At 33.2% G+C, this 13,258-nt stretch overlaps 1 long non-coding RNA gene across 4 annotated transcripts in view; it reads left to right on the top strand.

The window, feature by feature from the left end:
• The first annotated feature begins 1,398 nt into the window (after nucleotides 1–1,398).
• LOC136035455 (uncharacterized) overlaps nucleotides 1,399–13,258 on the top strand; it is a 132,582-nt gene continuing 120,722 nt past the window's right edge. For 2 of the 4 annotated variants that reach the window (XR_010619433.1, XR_010619431.1), the window contains exon 1: nucleotides 1,399–1,520. This is a non-coding gene — a long non-coding RNA (uncharacterized LOC136035455). The remainder of the gene's footprint in view (nucleotides 1,521–13,258) is intronic. The other 2 variants (XR_010619429.1, XR_010619430.1) reach the window with 1 other exon arrangement.

Below are 13,258 nucleotides of genomic sequence, written 5' to 3' on the forward strand. Positions count from 1 at the left end.
TATATATGTTTTAAATACGTAAAACTTGCGAATATACAACATTCTTCGCTGTCCCGTTGTCTGTGCATGTAAATAGATTGTCAGGTTTACCGACTCTTGAACATGCAACATGTAACTGTCCAAGGGAAAAACAATCTGTATTCAGATCTATACCTCATTATTCTAATGATTGCTCTTGAGCTTTGTTGATGGTGATTGCTAATCGAACATTCCCTGCGTCCCCGTCGTCATTTATATATCCCCCTGTGCCCCCCGGCGTCCCCGTTGTAGTTGTGTCCCTGTGTCCCGGTTGTCATTTATAATCCCCGTGTCCCAGTTGTCATTTGTGTCCCGGTGTCCCAGTCAGTAATTTCTCTTTGAGTGTCCGGGTCGTTATTTATATTTCCTGTGTCCCGGTCGTCATTTGTGTCCCGGTGTCCCGGTCTGTAATTTCTCTTCGAACATTCCCTGTGTCCCGGTCGTCATTTATTTATCCCCCCTGTGCCCCTGGCGTCCCCGTTGTAGTTATGTCCCTGTGTCCTGGTCGTCATTTATATTCTCTGTGTCCTGGTCGTTATTTGTGTCCCGGTGTCCCAGTCTGTAATTTCTCTTTGAGTGTCCCGGTCGTTATTTATATTCCCTGTGTCCCGGTCGTCATTTGTGTTCCGGTGTCCGGGTCTGTAATTTCATCAGTTGACAAACATGACATCAGTCGACAAACAACTTCATGACGACATACAGGTCAATTCTTATAATGACGTCAGTCGACAAACATGACGTCAGTCGACACACAAACATGACGTCAGTCAACAGACAAACAACTTATTTTTATATATATAGATATATATATGTCTGTGTGCGTGCATATACATATATAACATTATGAACATGCTACTTAGCATTCACCCAAAATACCAGAATTATCTAGCGCACCCAGAAGTTACAAAAGTACAAAAACATGACTAGGTCGATTACACCCCACCTTGATATCCTGCAGCAACCGAATTCAGAACTATATTATGATCTAAGCAAAAAAAAAAAAAAAAAGCTGGACCCACCAACAGTTAACCGCTTTTAAGAAATTTGAAAGAATATTCTTTTACAACGGGTCAAAAGGATATTACGTTTTTGCAGTCATAAGGGTAGAATTTTTTAAGAAAAAAAGAGAAAAAAGAAGAGTGAAACAGCACTAGATAGTGCTATAACTATGGTCTGCATATGTAAAATAATTTTTATGATTTTCACATCCAGGGGACCTTCTTGGATATTTGCATGCATACTGTCACAGGTTGTAAAAACATTTTTAATGCCCATGAAATGGTTTACGGTAGTTCTCAATGGATATCCAGTCATTTCCGTGCAGTTTTAATGATCTGGGTTTTGAATGTCGAAATTTTACGATTTCTTGTGCTAGCCAGCTCTTTCTGTTGAATATCTAGTTCAGTTTTGTTAGCCCAATTGAATAATTCTAACTGACACCTTTTGATCTTCTATATTTTGGATATTGATTCTTTTAGATGCAATCATTTCAATGATCTCAAGTAAGTAACAACTCAGTAAATTTGTATATTTGATGCCCTAAAGAGTTATTCCTTAAATGCCTAGGAAGAAATTGGTTTTAAAAATTCAATAGGCTGGATACAAACGGAGAAACAGTATATCCGCCAATTTCATTGATTGCTATGAATCTGCATTATTAAAAAACAAATTTTGAGCAAGAGATTTGACATCAATTTAATGTTTAGAATCCTAGAGCTTTTATTGTCATAAATAATGAGTTTCTCTTTTGCAAAAAAGAGAAGCATTTTAATGAACAAACCATAAGGCTAAGTATACAAATGAAATAGATTTCAACAGATCAGTAACGAACTTTATTATCTTCAGGAGAGGGTACAGAGGATTATTGTTTAGATACGTTACAGCATGATGATAAAATTAGCCGTTTGTTCAAATACCTATTTGATTTTCTTTTATCCAGAACCGATGGAAGACAAAATTTGAGAAGTTGTGAAGTTAAATGAAAGAAGACCTGCGGTAAGATTGGCATTCCAAATTTTGGTAATGTAACCTAAGCTATCTAGTCGATCTACATCAATACGATCGACTTAAATACAGAATTTAAATATAGAAATTCATCAATTAAAAATTTACCCATCAGGTATTCTGTTTAATTTAAAAAACATAATATTTATTTACTTTGTAATCCTCTGTGATTTACTAAAAAAAGGTAACAAAATATAAACACATTAGACATAATTCTGGTATACAAAATATAACAGCTGTGATAATTGACCAATAAATACGAATAAATTTTAAATAGAAGATAGAATCTTTGAAAGTAATTAATTCAGCATTGTTTGTAGCAGAAGAAATTAAAAATGGGGATTTGCAGTACAGAATTGTCATACGAATCTTAAAGAATAAAAAAATTGAATTCCCAGAAAAGGTATGATAAAGACGGAAGAATTTTAGAAACAAAATCTGAAAGTTATGGGCAGGACCTTCCACCTGGAAATATTTATCTTAGGCACAACCTGGAGAGCATCTAGAGATCACGCTTTTATGCTTATTAGAGTTTTATCGCAGAGAAATGTTTCTCTGTGGATGTGTTATAAACATGTGTCGCGTATTTCGTATATAACGTTCAAGGTTTTTATGTCTTGATCAAATAGGGGTCTCCACCAGAATCTGTAGTAGGCTAATTGTCCGTCACTATATGAACTTAAACCAAGTTATACTAATAATAATATGTGAACTAAGTCAAAGACGATATTCGACTGCATCCGTTTAACAGCACACCCTGAAATTAATATTCAACGCTGCTGAATTATGAGTGGGAGCGTCTAAAGGTTCCAATATATTAGTGAATATGAAAGTCCGAATATAATATGCACAATTATGTGTCTAAACCATTAGATCTTGAATTATGTGGTGATGGCTAAAAGTAATGCTCAAAGCGTTGTCTCATTTTAGAACTCAGGGTCTTGAAACATTTTTGTTAGAGATTATGTAATCAAACCAGTTTTTAAAACAATCTGATGGATAACATTTTACTCAGTAGTTTTATTTTGTCAAAATACAGGGGGGGGGGGAGAAGAAAAGTTATGTTAAAGAAACTGATATATTTCTGTGTGCACTTGAATTATGTAGGCCTATCTTTGTTTTGAAAAGATTTCTGAATATGCTAAATTTCTTCTTGGGGGCGAATTGGGGTCGGGGGGATTTGCCCCCTGCTCCAAAGTAAATTAGACCCCTGGTTTTACTATTAGCAGCTTTCAGATGATTCTAATTGAATGTTCGACAAGAAGCAACAATCTTCATTAAAATTAATTTATTGAATATAGTTTTATTAAAGATTTAATTGCTGGGTTACTAATGAAACTTGGAAAATTTCAAAGTTAATTATCAATCCACAACAGCTGAATGTTCAACGATATGGAATATCATTGAGTTTAAGTTCAACGATATTGAATAATTTCATTGTTTATCTAGGATAACTAGAAATGTAGAAAGACGGCTCACCTAGAAACGAATTTGCTTGCAGTTATTATTTTTCACTGTGCCAATACCTTACGCCAGGTATGCAAGTAGGAAATTCATTTAAGCCAAAGTATTTTGGAACAGGGCTACGGGGGAGCTATAAGTTTGACATGGAAAGCACGCATTTTGGTTTGAAAATGTAAAGTTTAAAGAAAAAATCGATATGCTTAAATAAGGTGGATATAAGTTCTGAATCCTGACTTAAGTAAGTGATCGCAGTATGCAGAAAGTAGGAGCCGTTGCGTAGAATTTCCTTAGTTGAAATGAAACACAAGTTTATTGAAATTACAGAATTTGTAGGTGACAATGATGTGAACTAATCTAGGGTAAGGAAGAAGCCCAGAAAATTTCTCCAACATTGTTTTTAGTATAAACGTGTATTAGAAGTAAAAATTATTACTTATTAAATATGGAGATAAAATAGCCCATAAAATTTTACTCTCACTGCCTACAATTTTTAATTTTGGCAATAAATTAAATCAAAATTGATAGTTTATCACACACACACGTATTGCCTGCATTAATTTCTCATAATAGACTATATCCCACATTAAACCACATTAGAAGAAGCTCATCTATGTTTGAATCGGCCTTACATGATAGAAATTGTCAAGACCTACTTTTTTTCTCAGAGGAATCAATTACATGATCTGTCTTGTTTTCTCTTATTTAAAAAGAAATTACAGAGGAACATGTTTGCATACATAATCCGTAAGTCTAGACTTGCAAAAACAAATGGATGGACCATTCAATACAGTAAGGTACAAATTACGCCCCAGTCATATTTTGGGAAATCAAACTTAGTCATTTGAACCTATTGCTCAAGTTTTTAGCGTATATAAGTTAATATTAAGTGAATATGAACATAAAGCGCTTAACCCCTCAAGTTGTATATAACAGTTCGAATAGGGATAAAAAACAGCAAGAACGGCTTGAACAGCACGGTGAGAATCAAGGCAATTGGATCTTAAATCTCTAAGTTAGTAAATATTCCTTTTCCATAAAAATCCCATCGAACTGCATCGTTTTTGCAGTTTTGTCAAAGATAAAAATATTTTCGGTTATTTATGACCAAATTGGCTAAGGATGACAAAAAAAATGCTCTTTACCTAGAATTCCAATGGATATTCAAAACGAGAAATAATTTTTCCTGTTGTTTAGAAGCCCAGAATAAGCCCACTCTAAAATGTATTTACGCACTCTTTCAACTCAAAAGAAAGTCAAAACAGGGATAATTCTGTACACTTTCCCACCAGATGATTAATACATTCGAATCAAAACAGTTTTTGATGGTGCCTCTGAAATTTGAGCAAAAAATACCCTTTATTCATTGAGGCTGTTTGCTTTGGCACTTAGAATCTTGGCCAACTTGATGATCTTTGTCCACAATTTTCTTGTCCTCTTATTTTCAGTTTTATTCATGGAAAATCCGTACCTAATATATACCGCATTAAATAATCTTTGAAAACCAAGATAGAGGCTTTTTCTATATTTTCTGTAGCTATTCTTGCTAATGATTAACAATTTAAGTTAAGTAGCCTGTAGTAATTCGTAAGGCAGTATGTTATATAGCACATTTTATCAAGAGAGCCAAAAACAATAAAAATTGTTATTTTACGTTAAAAATTGTAATCTTTTGAATTTTTGACAATCCAAAAAACACATTTTACTCAAAATTCATTAGTTTACTGATAATATTATTAATTGAAAAAGATAATATAGCACATTTTTGAAAAAAAAAGAAACTTTCAAACATCTTCAGAACCAAATAAAATGCCAAGGGAAAGGATTCGACCCGTTGGTAGAGCTTTCTTCGTTTAAGCGGATCGAATGAAATTAAATCTATATATATTTTTTTAATGTAACTTAACGACATTGAATTATGACTGCCAAATTAAAAATGTTAAAGTCTAAAAACTAAATCTGATAAATTGTATCTGATTTTCAATACATACCTGAAGTACCTGAAACATTTAAGTTCAGCATCTTTTAAACTTTGATTGATATTATTTATTTTTTTTTCTAATTTCAAATTTGTAATTTTTTTTTTAATTTTTAGATTAATCTGTTATAAGAATATACACTAGAATACCACAAACAACAAATACTGCTGATCTAAGCATTAAATTGTTCTATGAATTTGAATTTCAGTCTGTTGTACTCGAAGCCTTAAAATACTATAAATACCAAAATGGCATTGAAAACAATCTCTGGGCTTTTCATTTTTTCCGTCGGTATAAAAAAAATCTGCCTGGTTTTTTTTCAAGCCGGTTGCCATTTCACGCAACGAAATGCAATTTTTCTACTCATGAACGTTTTGAAAAGTCAGAAAGATTCTAATCACCGAAATCCAAATCATCTTAGGCTTCTCAGTTTAACTTTACTGACTTTATATTCTAAGTATAACCTATTCTAAGTATAGAATTTCTTATAAAATTCTAAAATGGAGCAAATTGATGGAAGTTGAAATAGGCAGCATTTGTTTGAAATAGAACATTCAATGCTGATAAATAATGCTTGAAACATAAAACAAGATGTCAAAATGCCAAAATGAAGAGAGGTATTAACACTAAATTTGAATTTGTTATATATTATTCAAATTAATTGTTTAGGTTTGGCACAAATCAAATTCAAAGGATTATTTTTTTCTGAAATTTCGATGCGACAATGGAACAAAATTGATAATAGAACATGTTTCTCGTATTTGCTAAAAAAATAAAATAAAATAAGTGTAAATAAAAATAACTAAAGTATCTACCGACTGGGAGCGCAACATTAACTTTTTTCAAATTAAACTTTGCATTAGTTAAATATGAAAATAAAATTTTTGGCATTAGTTAACAGGTAAATATGCCAAATGCCTCTCCTGTCCCTCAAGAACTGGTAATTCCAAAAATGTATTTCAAAAGAAGAAAATAAAAACAAACTATTATTTCTTTCGTCCCTGCCTCAAAGCAAAATTAAAATAGATATTATCTTGGGACCATCATAAACATTTAGAATTAAACTAAAAATGTAGTCTATAATCCAATGCTCCATTTTTTAAAGCCTGCTTCTGATAATAGCCTACGCTAATTTTTCCTGCAAAACTAATGTTTGACTTCGGCTCTTATTTTCTTTTCTTTGGTTTATGTCGATAGGTAAGAAATAACACATTAGTGTCACTGCTATCTTAAAAATCCCATACTACTTTACGTATTCTAAAATTTATTTTTATTCTTTTAATAAAATAAATAATACACGAGCTATTCTTCAACTGCAAGTCAGCAGCACCATTAAAAAGTTCAAACGGAGGGAAAACATTCCGTATATATTCCATATTTGAGGGGACCCCCTTCTCCTCAACACTGCACTCATTAAACTAAAGTTTTTAATAGTGTAAATAGGCTGGTGATTGCTTTTCATTGGCCTTTGTGTTTCAGCAGTTGTTCTTAAAGAATCAAACAATTTGACTGTAACGACTGTAAGTTAAGAGCGACTCGGCTCAATAGTAACCAAATCACTAAAAAACAACATTTCGATCCTGGTTTTAGACTATAATATTTATTAAGTTTGATGTTACCTATCAAATGCTACGAGCCTGAGAACTCTCCAAAAAAAATTAAGTAATCCTAGTGAAATTCGCACTATCAGATTCAGCATATCAAAGATCCTTGTTATTGATGTTTCAAGCTAGTGTCTACAAAAATGTGGATTTTTTTTTGCCTGAAAAGAGATCACGGATGAGTATTTATTTGTTTTTTTTCCTAGGCGTGATCGCATCAAACCAGCAGTCCTAAAAGTTCGAAAGAGGGCTCATTCAAAAGGAAATCAATATGTTATAATTTTTTTTTAAGTGACCAAAGAGATTGGAGGGCAATTGACCCTCCAGCAGTCTTGTCCTAGCCTAGTGGATTGGTGCGCTGGATTTAGGATCCTTTAACCGAGAGGGCGAGGGTTCGATACCTAGTGTACCCTATTATTTGGTTTGGGACGGGGGTCAGTGGCGTGACTCAGCTCTAAATAGGTACTTGAAGAAATCTGGGGAAAGTAAACAGGAAGGGTGTGTAAAAGCATTGGATGGTTGGCCCCCAACCCCCCATTGCGCTTCCTGGCTGAAGGGCTCAGAAGCGGAGATGAGCACCGCCAGTAGGGACTATAAAGTCCAATGCCTTATTATTTTATTTTTTTATTAGTTTTATTGAATAGATTGCTCATAATCTTAATACTGAAGTTTTGGGTGAAGGGAGAGGGTTATATTCTCCATATGGAGGGAAATTCTGCATGACTTTTTATCTTCCACATGGCCGAAACAGTTGAGACCTCTTCAATATGGTTTTTTGATGTTTAAACACAACGAATAAATATGTTTTAATAAATTAAAATTCTGTAGATAAATAGAAAAAGAGAAATAATGCCATGTAAAATCAATGAAAACAAAGCTCCTTCTAGCCTTGCCACGAACTCCCTCCAAAAAACACTGTGACGAGGCTTTTGACGCTCCGCCTTGCGTCTTCCAGCCTTTTTGTCGTCAGGCATGTGAAGACAGTAAAAGCTTGTCGTTGTCAAAGGGGAAAGAATACCCCCTCCTCAGCACTAATAATTCGTATCCCCTGCCATACCCTTCTCTATATTTATCTGAAGGGTCATTGAGATTTATACAAATTAGACATTGAAATGTGCTCTCTTAGGCTTTGGCACCCACGCCTTCTCAGTAGCCCACCTACTAATCATAATATATGATGTGCAATTATCTATCACTGAATATAAAGTCATGAAAAATCAAGCGAGTCTACCTAGTTAATATTTATCTTGCATGTGCTTCGTGACTTTTCAGGAACGAATGCGTCATGGTGCAGCTTTACTTCCACTGCAATTGGCAAGATCTATACCGGTATATAGTTTTTCGACACTTTTGAATCAATTCAAAATCGTAGATTGGTGCCACAATATGGCAGAAGACGACACTTCCCCGTGGTACAATCTTTTTGATCCCTTAAAAGGGGCACTAGTGCTCTTGATTTCCATTCGGACGAGCTCTCTTGGGATCTTCTGGGACCATCAGTTCCAGACAATCATCCCTGACAAGAAAAAATAAAGATTCCACATTTTCGTAGATTGGAGCAAGAAATCCCTACCGTAGAGTTTTCTCATATTCTGAATCTAACTCCTGATTTCCATTAAGATCACATGCATTTATGGGGGTATTTCCTCCTTTTCAAGAATAAGACAAATTTTCTTAGGCTCACAGCTTTTAATGGTTAACATTGAGTCTAATTAATTTTATATATTTTTAACCAGTTTAAAAAAACAAAACAATTCCGTTTTATACAAATCGGTTAGATGTATTGATTGTTATACAAAACTTCCTTCTTAGAGTTCCGTTACAATTGGCTCGAGTCGTTCCTTACATTTTGTTCATTTTGTTGTTACCATGAACTGCATGACACAATAAAGCACGAAAGCAAAGACTGTAAACAAAAATAAAAAAATATCTGGTATTTATATATTGTAAAATTAATCAATTATATTTGAAAAATAATTATGTAAATAAAGATAGATAAATATTCTGATGGTATAAAGATAAATATTTTAAGTTGATGATATATGAGCGAAGTCACAAAAAGTTTCGATCTGAAATATTCTGATTATAAATAGTTAAGCTTTTTTCTCCAAAACATAATCCTTTCTTCAGATCAGAGTAATTGTCATCGTGCATAATGGCCGCGTAATAAATAAAAAGTTCTAGCGATAACAGGGTGTCATGCAAGTCTTGGAATTATATACATTACCCCATATTTTTTCGTATTAAGATACATTTCAGCACATTGAAATATTTGCTTATCAAATAATATGAATACGGAAGGTGATATGGATACTGACTAATAATAGTGACAGGAATTTTCTATTTACCATCAGCATAGAAACTAACATCTGATTGCCACGAACACTGTTTAAACAGAGAGGTAAATAATGCTCTTTCGGTAAAGAAAGGCGATGCAGACCATTACGATTTACAATTCAGGGATGCTAATTGGAGGACAGATGGAGAAAAGAAAATTTCTTCTAGATTTTTACCCCCCCCCCCCCCTAGAGTGAAGAAATGCTCTTTTTTATTTTTATCGAAAGAACAAATTTATCCCTATATTTTCAAATAGTAATTGTTTTGTTTCTTCATTAGAAAAGTTGAAAAAAATCCTTGCTTTCTGCAATAAACTTTTGTGAATTGATACCTCTCCTACAACTTGAAGGCATAAGAAAAAATTGTAGGATTGATACGACAGGAGATAAAGAGTATAAAATTAAAAATAAAATATCATTTACTTTACTGATTTACAAAAGTTATAAATTACGGAGATAATATTCCAAGTCGTCTTCAAGCTCATGCACGGAATTTGTATTTTGGGAAAAATTCTGCTGACTGAAATTTAACTTAAAAATGTAACACACAAATCTCCTTTTTGGAAAATTATTTGAGTACCCGTGGAGTATAAATTATTTGAGTACCACGAGAATATGAAAACCGTGGACTGAATTGGGACTTGGATTTTCGCATCTTTACGCCCTCGCCCCCAAAAAAGGCAGTTCTGCTCTGAACTGCTAAAGTATGGCTCTGAGTAAAGTATTTCAATTGTCTCTTTATTTTTTTTTGAAAAATCACTAAAATTTTGAAGAATTTTTGTAACTAAACTTTAAAAACAGGCAGTAGGTTTTAGAGTTGCTTGGGTCGCTTCACAGACGTAAAAGATACGCTTGTATGTAGGCTATAATGGATTACATATCTCCGACAATAAAAAATATAATTTTTTTAAGGGGAGAGGGTGGGGGTGAAACTTAAAATTTTTTCACAGACGACGGTAAAATCTATAAGCATATATCTTTGATAACTTCTTACTTTCCTTTTCATTCTATGAGTGTTGAAAGAAAGCTGCCTTTATCCTCTCTTATGGCTACCTTGATGTTCAATAGCCATGATACACAAACCAAAACTGAAAATTTGTATCTGTAGTTGTAAGGCTAGGAGACTCAAAATGAATGTTTTATTTACTTCAGGGAATAGATTTGACTACTGAGGACTGTTTTAGTCCTTTGTTTTTCAAAGAAGCACCTTGAACCAAGGCATCTTCTGTTTTGTTCCCATAATTAACTTTGGTAGAAAGTTAACCATGTCTGCTCCCTGGAATACGGGCAAAAAAAGCTAGAACATTTTAGTTAAAAAGTCGCCAACTATAATAATTTTTTCTGTGATCACTTTAGACAACATCCATTTAGAATTATCGTCAAAACAAAAGAGTAGATTTCAATCTCTATTATTATTCCAGAATGAAGGCAGAAATAGAAAAAGAATAAGTAAAATGATAAGTCGAATTAATAAATTATCTACTGCAATTAAATGTTTGTATGTCTTTCAGACGAAAAATTTCATGGTCTGAAAAATATCCTAGGTTTAGTTCCTAATTAAGATGTTATTCCATAAAAGTATAGACAACTAGTTTCAATGCGTTTTCCTTATAATAAATAATTCTAAACATAGTCTCTTGTTATACCATAACAAATATTATAGCTCTCTAATCACTGCTTTTGTGCTAATTTTGTGATTAATATAATTAACTTATAATAACATTTTTACCTCTTAGGACTAGATAAAACCTATGACGTTAATGACGAGGGTTAGCTCAAAACCTACTTTTATACCCAGCGGAAGCCTACAAAGAAATGTTATTTTTCCCACAAATTTATGGCATTGTTATGGTTTTTATTGGCTTTAAAAGTGTCTGTAACCATGAGCATTCATTATGGCTAAAGCAAGTTCGTTGATTATACAAGCTAGCTACCGATTAAGTAATTTTGATTTGATGAGATTCAAAGGTGACTCTGAAAAGCTTCGGAATATTTATGAGTAGGTTTAGCCTTCTCGCCAAGTAATTTCCTAGAAAACTAATATCTATAAGAAATCATTTGAATCAGTTAATTTGCAGAAAATAGTGTTTGAGCTATGGCTTTGCTCCATGATGCTTAATATATTATTTTTCTATTAGAGTTGACATTTCTGAAAGATTTAATGAAAGAAAGTATATGGTATACTTATGGAATTAAATATTTCTGATTTTTTTAGAGTACGGTGCGGTTCGTTAGCTCACTGCATATACATTGAAAATATTTGTTACTTTAAATGTCCAAAAGCTGGTTAACATCAGAAGTCTCCAGTGAATGTCTGAAATTCCTTTTTCTGTGCTTAGGTTCAATTAGCTTTGCAAACTTATGTTAGGTTTGGTTGGTTTAGGTTAAATTAGGTTATAAATCTTAAAATTGTGTGAAAAACTTAACGTAACTTAGCCTGTCACCATCAAACCTTGCATAAAATTGAAAATGTTGACTGGAAACCCTGACTAAATCCAAGGAGAAAAAAGGTAGTCTAGACATTCGCCGGTGAATGGAGGCATTTACCAATTTTGGACATTCACGGTAACATTTCCATTCCTTATTTTTTTTAATAAAAGTTTTTTGAAGTAACCCGTAGCCCGCTTAAGTAGCGAGGGTAAACAGCAAAGTGAATGAACAGTAAAAGCTCATTAAGAACTTATCAGTATTACATAAATTTTTCAATACCACAGAGGGCAAAAATGTTGTCACAAACTATTGTCTGTTATTGCAGTTAAGTAAGGTAATGTATTAAACCCCAACATGAACTGCGATTTGCTTCAAGTTAGGATTCTCTATCAAAGTGATCAAAAGGTATAATGGGATATTTTAAATTGAGAAGTTAATTCAAGGCTGAAACTCAGGCACACAGTGCAATTCATTTTTTTGTAAGGAGCACCAGATAAGAAAAAAAATTGACGAATGGAATGGAAATGAACAACAAATTACAAGAGACGCTGTAAATAATTTAATATTTTGGCGTGGTGGGGACAATCATTGAACACCCTCATCAATGCGCATGACTATGGCTAGAAATAAATAACTGGCTATTAATTTACAGAAATATAAGAAAATGAACAACAAGAGTTTAGTTTAGCTTAATTAAGCACAAAAGTTTAATTTATTTTGATTGACTAATTTAAATGCATGCTTCATGAAAACCTATTATCAAAATATAACTAATTTTGGTACTTACGGTTATATAATAGACACTCGGAAAGTGAAGTTGAATTAATGCTAATGAAATGAAACAAAATATGATGAATATAGAATAGTTTAGAAACAAATTTGGGCTATATATTTGCACATTATGGGACTGGGGGTGGGTTGTAAAGCATAACAAATATTAAATGCGTAAACTAACCATTGCTGTGTATATGGTATGCTTTAACCCTCCCCCTCCCTAATATGAAAATATATAGCCCAAACTTTTGATAAAGCTAATGGAATAAAACAAGATATGACGAAAATATAATACTTATAATTTAGAATTATGTACCCAGGACGCAGAAATGTCGTTACGAATCGCGTTAAAAGGAGGTCTTCCTTCTTCCTTTGCTGCCGCCCGCCACTTGCACTCCGCTAAGTATGATTGTAAATGACGGTGGGATGTATCCCATCTGATCTCTGTCATCCAAATGATCAATAGCATAAAGCAGTTACTTGACCAGTTTCTTGTGTCAAAATTTTATTGTGTCTATTATATAACCGATAAGTAAACTATTTTTAATAGTCCACGCATTATTATAGGGAGTAATAAATGAGTGATGGCCTTTCATCATACTCAAAAATGCTTCTCGTTAAAAGGGAGAATTTTGAAATCCCATATTTAAAAAAA

This window comes from Artemia franciscana, chromosome 14 (assembly GCF_032884065.1).
Source record: "Artemia franciscana chromosome 14, ASM3288406v1, whole genome shotgun sequence".
Taxonomy (NCBI): Eukaryota; Metazoa; Arthropoda; class Branchiopoda; order Anostraca; family Artemiidae; genus Artemia; species Artemia franciscana.